At 30.5% G+C, this 9,196-nt stretch overlaps 1 long non-coding RNA gene across 1 annotated transcript; it reads left to right on the top strand.

Moving 5' to 3' along the window:
* The first annotated feature begins 2,730 nt into the window (after positions 1 to 2,730).
* LOC132732282 (uncharacterized) lies at positions 2,731 to 4,884 on the top strand. The gene is made up of 3 exons (XR_009626007.1): positions 2,731 to 2,800; positions 3,953 to 4,042; positions 4,218 to 4,884. It is a non-coding gene; the product is annotated as an uncharacterized LOC132732282 (long non-coding RNA).
* The last annotated feature ends 4,312 nt before the right edge of the window (positions 4,885 to 9,196 follow it).

Below are 9,196 nucleotides of genomic sequence, written 5' to 3'. Positions count from 1 at the left end.
TTAAATCGGGTATTAGTATGCATATTAGGAATGGAATTGTCAACATAAATATAAAAATACTTTTGCCTATTTATAAGTAGTAGGTCACTATAGTTAGAAAAAAACTAATGTTGGAAATGTTCATATTTGAATACAAATGTACTTCCACATTGGACAAAATGCAATGTTATTCTTAGTTTAATGTCAATTAAGTTTAAAACTTTTTATTCTCAGTTGTTTTTTTTGTTAAAAACTTTATATTTGGAGTTAGTTGTTAGGTTATGAAACGAATTATTGGTCCATAGCCGAGTCATGTCTTTTTAATTTTTTTTTAAAATTTTATTTTTGGTCATAATAAAGTGATAGTGATTACGTATTTCGTATGTAAGACAAAATACATTTTTGTTAACGATTTGCCACTTGCATGACATTTTTTTTCACATTAAACTATTTCTTCGCATGATATACGCTAAATTTACCTGAATCTTAGTTACTTTTTCAATTACGCATTATGCACAATTATAGTTATCTCAATTATATATAAACCTAAACTATTTAAAAATAATCATGTAGTATTTGATTAAAGTCTTATTTTAGCTTGGAAGTTACTTGAAGTTTTCTTTGCACTTAATTTCATTTTAGATAAATTATATCCTTAATATGTGTTGCCTAATAAAACTCATATCCGATACTAACTTTGTAAAGAATAGAATATCTAGGAGTAGGTGTTAAAGGAAAAGTTGACACATGAGCTTAAAGACATTTTCGAAATGTTTTACACAGTTGTTTTGGTGCATTTTCAAATATGCAAATGATAACGCCGAAGCCGTACTTGACAGTGCTTACCATTAAATTAGATAACTAAATTATTTCGGCGGACTTAAAGTACACTCACCTTTGTGAATTCGATACTTTAACACCGCCTTTGTATTCATATAAACTTTTCGAAAGATATACTTCTAAGATAAACCCATTTTATCCATTCATATTTAGTCTTTGGTAACCAAATTTTAATATTTTCATATTAAATAACCCATCAATTAGTGTGACAAATTTCTTTATTTACAATGTATGTCTAAAAACGTGCATAGAGGAAACCATAGTTTTGTGCGAGGTATGTACTCAGTTTTGTTCTACTGACCCTTTACGTCATTGTAACACCGCATCATTAATTTAATATTAAGCAAAGAATTTTATTTCAACACCGCCAACATTAAAGTCACGCTGCGTGAGATGGTTATTGTAATAATTTATTACCTCGCTTAGTAATTTTAGATTCATCGTCAATTTCAACCAGTCGTAAAGAATGCCGTTGCATCAATGTGAGTGCAGTAAAAGTACAATATTATATAAGTATGAACAACGAGGCAGGATAAGATAGTAGTATTCTGAAACACCAGGGTGTAAGAGTGTTCTATACTTTTGGAGGAAAAACTTACATTTATAATCTAAAGAAGATAGAATAATTGAAAGAATAGTTGGTGTTCATTTGTTTCTTTAATTTTCTTTCGCTTGGTTAACATTATCATCGGATAACTTTTCCATACATTTTCAATCAATTTATTTTCTTTGACAAATTGGTATTGATGACTTTGCCATCCTGAAGCTTTATAATCTATTTGGATGTGGTTAATATCAAGTATAATCTGTATGTTGATAACTAACAAAGATCAAGTAATAGCTACTTCTACCTACGGATTTGTTGTCCTTTTCAATTTTCTTGACAGACTGTCATATTTTACAAAGAGGCAGTGCATTAAAACACTTATTATAACTAACACCACATTGTGATATACACCACTACGATATAAACATGGTGTCAACTGACTTAATATTTAAGCTGTTATCTGTTTCTTTAATAATAAAAGCTGGATTATGTAATGTTATACGACATCATGAAATAATTCGAGGAGTAATCTTATCTACTGCTGATGATGGTGGTGAATTAACAGAAGGAAATAGTGTTGAAGAAGATGTTATAGGAGGGGATAGTGATAAAGATGACACAAATTATATTGTGTTAAACAGACTAGCGAAATTGGACGATAATTCAAATATGAAATTGAATGATGATCGTTCATTAGAAATGGGAATTGAACACATCATCCATCATAAAACGTAAGTTTTACAACTTGTTTGTTTTTAAAATGTTAACTTATTTTAATTCTTATCTGTTAATATTTTCTTATTCGAACAATTATTTAAAAAAAACCCAGATGAAATAATGTAACAAATCTTAATAAATTGTGATAATCATTTTCTATACATTGAATGGTCTGTAACAAATGTTCCAAAAAGTGCTATTTTTCAGACAGAAAATACATTTTTCCAATTTTGATCTTTCTTTTGAAAGTAAACGATTTGCATGTACATTTCTTCTAAACTTTGCCTTTAAACAAGGTAATTTGTTACTTATCACATACATGTACATTCGTATTTCAACAATTGCATGGCATTTAAAGAAAAACAAAAACAAAACAACAAGAACAACATTGGTTTGACTTAAAGCTCCGACAACATCACTTAAAAATAGTTTACCACTTTCAAGTTGTACTAATTTATTTCTTTTAGTACATGCAAAAAAAGGGTTTTTTTAAATTTTGTACTGAAATTTTATAAATTGAATGAAATAAAAGGGTGTCGTCCTCAAATGTTTTAATTTTAATATTAAACTTTCGTTCACGATTTAAATTTTTTTTAGAATTTTTAAATCATTTTCCATTTCTGTCCATCCCTTTGCAAAGCACGGCCCTCTGTAAAAACGAAAAGGGAAAAATAAGACTTTATACAGCACTGAAGTCAAAACTGTGCCACACCAAAAGTAAGTGAAACATTTTACATATTATCATTATTTTTTTACATTTAATAATATTCAGAAAAAAGAAAAACAAACTAGTCGTATGTCTTTAGGATGAATTTGAAAATGTAATATGAGGTTTTTCAAGATTGATTTGTCAGGTGATAGATCAAGTGTAAAAAGTATATTGGGAGTTTCACTGTCGTTGTGTTTATCTTTTTCTTCATTACTTTCTATTACATTTAGTATAAGAAAAATTGAATAATGCTTAAAACGATGCAAGTGGTCATGAAATATAATCTTCTATTTTGTTATCCCTCATATACAAACGCAGTCATACCGATTCTGCATTTTTCATGTACTTTGTTATCACTTCTCACGGACAAACCCTTTTCAGAATCATTTGTTAACATGTTCTTGATATTCTTTTTGTGATTATATTTTACACGAATCGAATGTAAGATGTAAATGTTGAAAATATACAACGAATAAATGAGTGGAAAGTTATCAAAGGGTTGTTGAGATAAATTCATGAAATTGCCAGGATGTTTTATTTTATTGCTATAAGATACTCTGCATTCAAATTTTCTTGAGATTCCTATTACATGTATATGTTATAATTTTACATGAATAGTAGAGGTTCACATACTGTACTATAATAAACGTGAAATAAATGAATATGATATTACTATAGAAACAACTATTGCATCATACGGGAAAAATACCAAACATGCTTTTGGCCTGTCCGTACTCTGCATTGCGCAATGTACTGTTTTTGTTTGAGGTCCTCCTGGACTTCTTGCCACTGGTTCTTGCTGCTGGGTCGTGTGAGGGTTGCGTTCATTGGACACCGCTTTTGCTTGTTGAAATTGTTAATCATATTTCATAAGTACAGTTTCAATGATATTCAATCACAAATTATAACTTGAACATAATATACACTATGAGTACACAAATCAACATGAAGGAGCAACGTTGACGGAAAGCAGCCCTGACAATACCCCGCCACAAAGAACCATTCGTCACCTTAGTGCAATAACTAATCAACAGCTTTTAAATTTAGAAGGACTTATTTCGTTTTTGCACTTAGGCGACGCATTGGAAACAAAACAGAAATATACTTATCTTTTCAAAAATTACTTTATAATAATTTCACTTTCTTTTGTGATATTTCAGGAGAATTCATTGCACAGCTTGTGAATGACCTTTGTGAAGGTCAAGGAAGTCATCTAGATATCTGGGTCGCCGAACTATTTGATATCAATGGTACGTATGACTACAATATGTAATTCATGATGATTTTGTAACACATTGTTCATGACAACAAACCAGTTAACTTAATTCAGGATTTTTGCTTTATGATGTTAGGCTGTTATCAAACTATGCTGTGTCTCTCTTTACAAATTGCTATCAATGTATATTTGCTTCCTTTCTGTTTCAGACGATGGAGTTATTGATCATTTTGAGAAAACACTCTTTGATGATTGAAAGTTTCATCCTTATAGGAAAATGACCGATTTCTTTGGCAGCTGTGACGAGCACTTTGGAGATTGGATTATTATGAAAATATTTGAAACATATTATATGTTTTAAATTGGTACGACTGTCTAGTAGTGTGGATATGAATCTGGCTTTTGCATCACCGTCCATTAATAATTAATTGTTTGTCACCAAGTGGTTTGCTATGTTTTAATATCTAATAGTATGATTTAATTTTGTATGTACGTCATCAATAGCAGAATCTTATATTTCTTCGTTTGTATGTCCGTTTTTACGACATTCAGCGGACGTGGCATATCATTTGTATCGCACTTCGAATGCATTCACTATATTGTATCATACATAACTAAGTTATAATATAATCTCGTCTTCATATTGTTTCATAAAATTTTATCTTTTCCATGATGAAATAATGTTTTGTTGATTGTTGCGTCAGTATTTAAACATGCAGCTACAAAAATATACCATTGTTTGATATTAAATTTTATTATATGTGATAAGTTAAAATTTGTCATTGATTTCACTGTTCAAAAACAGTATTTATAACGCTTTTGCGTTTGAATTGTCCGTCCAAATAAAAAAATTGTGATTTGTGATTTTCATTCTTGAAATAGAAAAATAAATAAATAAAATAAAATAAAGATAGTCTGTTTTATTATTTATTATCGTATGCATAAATTTCTCTGATTATATCGCATTCTCATGTATTGTTTGCACATATTTCTCTATTATCATACAGAAACGTTTAATAGATTCCGTATGAGTGCTGTAATGTCACCGTGTGCAATTAACAGCATCCTCTCCTAAAATTGAAAAATAAATATTACAAAATCTTCTATATCTGAGGAAAAGTAACGATTATAACATTTCATTTACAAATGAATAAAACAGAATCTATAGCTATTTAAGAAATTCCATTACGATACTTGTGTATATTTGCCTTTCGATTATCAAGCTACTTTAAACTATAACAAAATAATGTTAAGAGTTTAACATTAACCACCGTTAAACCACGACAATTAAAATGCGGCTTTGGAAGCCACATGCAAAGAAGGTAAAATGAACTGAATAAATAGTATGATAATGAAGTAGACATTATAAATTAATAATTTGATATTTATTGGTTACAGTTATCTTTATGTGGCTTAACTTTTCATAAAATTATCCCTATAAAATACAAAATGAAGAGTACACTTTAATATGAATAAAAAATTCAAATACACGAACTTTAAAACAGCTATATTCGTCGCCCTCGTACCTGAAAACTTGTTAATGGAGACGCTAAGATTGACCACTTACTCATAGGTTTGTGTCATAAGACAGCGAGGAAGTGACGCAATGATAAAGCTAGGTTATTTTTTAAATTTTAATACATCAAATATCCTAAAACATCTGTAGTTTTCATTTTTTTTGCTGAACCTCTGACGGTAGCTTGAAACTTATTGAACCATTCTAAATCCATCCATTCCTTTGGACTCATTGTGCTTGTTGCATATAAGCTAAATTTTTGTAACAATAGTAGGATGCAAAACCACGTTCTGCAGATTCGGAGAGAGGCACCATAATCACTAAGTCACATGGACATGACATCCTTTCATTTGTTTTGATTATTAACAATATTGAGAAAGTCACGCTCCGGTAACAATAGATTTCTAGTATTATGCTTTTAAAACAATTATGTAATAAATGTTGTTAGACGTATGGTGCAATTTCATACCATTGTAACCGTGTAGATCCGAGGAATTTGAGGATTACGCAGGAATTGTGCACATGTAACGCAGAAATACCAATACTATGGTCGAAACGAGCACAACGGTAAATAAATGAACCAATATATGTTGTAAGTAATTAAATTGAAAGCAATGAATTGGTGCACATGGTTGCTGAGTCATAATATTTTAAACCTGATTGGACTATTTTCAGGAAAGTGTTTGTTTTTCAAGATTATTTGTGGGAATGACGACATGGACGCAATATTGAGAGCGACTTTTATGTCTATATGTATCAATAAAGTAGAGTATAAATTACACTATTGTTTTTTTATTCGATATAAGCAAATCTACTTGTGTAATGTTACACTTAAAGAAGCAGATAGCATGTGACTGAGTCAGTATTTCACAATGTAACGCTGATTTTGTGTGAAAGATGTACTGAATCAACACTGGTTACCTCATTAAGCGTACCTTCTACATATTTTATCTGCTTCCAGACACTATAAGCTTGGCAAATGTCTAAGGTACACCGAATATCAAAACAATAAAGTTATAAATGCGTTATTGTACTTAATATCGGCAAAACACAAAACTCGGCCTCATAGTCAGGTCGTCATCTAAAAAGGTAAACATATTTCAGGAAATATTTGCAATGCTTGTTAACGTTTAATGTCATAGCGACCGACCACGCTTATTATTCTTTTAATTTGATAACTATATTAAAATTACTTATCGTGTTACTCGTTTGAATCAAAACGGTGCATAGATTCGGCTGTTTTTTGACGTCTAATCTGTAATATGCAGACTTCATAACCTCTGATACCCTTTCAAAATTCTATGATGTTTACTTCCGCCCATTATTTTCAAGTTAAGGGCAAACGCTTTCTTTATTTTTAGGACATTACGCCGCTTTTGATGGAATGACACGAAAGTGTCACATTGAAGGTTCCATGATAACCGCCGTATGAACAGATCTGCGGATGTTTCTAAATTTCAAAATTCATCAATTTTCATGTGTAAATGTTTAATTCTGCTTAAACCGGTGCCTGCAACATTTACAATTTTGTCGTTTTGGTTGTTCTTTCGGGATTTCTCTTTTTTACTTTTGCACAAATCCTGCGTTATTTTCACATTCCTGCGTTACTGGATTGTAGAGAAAAATATTCAAGAAGTGTTTTGATCTTCATTATAGGAAAGGTCGATTATATTACAAAAATTACAAAAGAGCAAAGAAACCGGCACATTTTCGTAATGGCATTACTATATGGAGAACATGTTAGACATTAAAAGGCCTAATATGCCTCCGTGTGCAAAAAATACTCATGACCATTTAAATGAACTATCTTTCGCTACTTCTGCTCTCTTTGCAATCGGTATATATAATCATAGTAAATAAATATTTCGTACGTAAGTCAAAATACTACATTTGTTGACATTTTGATACCTTACCGACACATTATTGCACATTCAGCTACTGTCTTGAGTTTTTTAACATTTATTTGGCTTTACATTCATACATAACTAAACGCATGTTTTGACATTTCCAAATAATTAAAAAAAATATATAAAGGCAAACTTAGTGCCAGTACTAATGCATGATATAAAGGGAAATAACTACAACGTATATAATTGAATCATGTGTCAAAACAGTTATATAATCCTATATATGCCTGACAGTATTTCATTCATGGACATTGGGCTGTTAAGAAATACCATGTGCACCTATTCAATGACAGGCTGATTAAAGGTTGAAACACCACGTTCACTGTTATTAAACAGAGATAAAAAAAACTAAAATTAGAAAACTAATTAAAAATAATAGAAAATATGTGACAAAAAATATCTAAAATTTTAGTTGATAATCATTCAAAATATATACAGAATAAATCAAATATTCTTAATGATTGGGTATTTAAAAACAGATTGAGTTAAGATTTGTAATGATTGATCATGAACATACATTTGTTTGATCAGCTTATTAAAATGAAATAAGACATATGAGAGTAGCTTATTTGCGCTTAATTCAACGTACTGTTTAACACAACATGTTTTTTTGTTTTGTTGAAGTATAAAATGATCTTTATGAAAACTCGAACAGTATATTAGTCATTAGTATATATGCACACATATTAAAAAAGTCCAGCGACATTGCGTGCTTATAAAAAACCATGAGTGGTATTTAATTTCATCAAGTTATGTCAAAGTTATGACATAAATTTATGGCGTTGAATATCTGATGTTTATTGCACGCCGTACTTTGTACTTCACACTTTCAATGATGATGCATTTTTATTCGCTCTGATAATCATCTCAAAGAAATGTATATAAATCTGCCTTTAAACCAATGTATGATGCAACACATTTAGTTGAATCTCTTAAATAAATTTTTATAGTAATATTTAACGCACAGCAAATTGTAAATTTTGCCTCTCCCCCCCGGGGGGGGGGTCGTGTAACGGTGGGGGATTGTTAACCTTCCCTATGTCGTTATACTGCTGGGCCAATGCAGTGGTTTTGTGTTAAAATCTCAATTGCCGGGAATAGTTATGTCTTATTTGCCGTCTTGGGACTTAAACCGGGATTGTTCTACCTTGTCAAAGTCCTTACTAGGGATTGAAGGTTTTAAAGTGCAAATCCCTGTTATTCACGTTAACAATTGAGTTGTTTTTGTGTATTATTTAACGCTAAAAAGCGTAATAAAATTACAGCATAAAGCTGTTATATGGAGCAAGAAAAATTTATTCTTTCTTTTTTAAGACAAGATATTGTAGCTTCTCTAGCACTGCAATTGCTATTTCACCACGTTTCGAAACGATTAATTTGATAGATAAAATGATAAAATGATTAAATAATTATCTAAAAGCTTTAAAAAGTTATTAAAATTTTTGACGAGGGAAGACCAATCGACATTTGTTTGAAGAAAAGTAAATATGTGCAAATTGCTGACTAGACGATAGAAAATGATGTGTGTAATGTCGATCAAGAACCTCCTCTAGCACCGACTTAATACATACTTCAGAACTCTTGGCCACTTGATATGTTAGAGATACTGATGCTCAGTTATATTTGATAAATGTTAATCAGTTCAAAAGTGTTAAATATATACTAGGTCTATTTGGAGAAAATAAATGAAAACTTGACACTTTTCACTGTAATCTTTCTTAAACTGCAACGTAGTCTCAAAACTGTCTAGGAGATAAACGGCATT

Source organism: Ruditapes philippinarum, unplaced genomic scaffold (genome assembly GCF_026571515.1).
Source record: "Ruditapes philippinarum isolate M1 unplaced genomic scaffold, ASM2657151v2 ctg20267_1_1_1_1, whole genome shotgun sequence".
In the NCBI taxonomy this organism is placed as follows: domain Eukaryota; kingdom Metazoa; phylum Mollusca; class Bivalvia; order Venerida; family Veneridae; genus Ruditapes; species Ruditapes philippinarum.
Note: the sequence above shows the minus strand (reverse complement) of the source record. Positions and strands in the feature narration are given on the sequence as shown.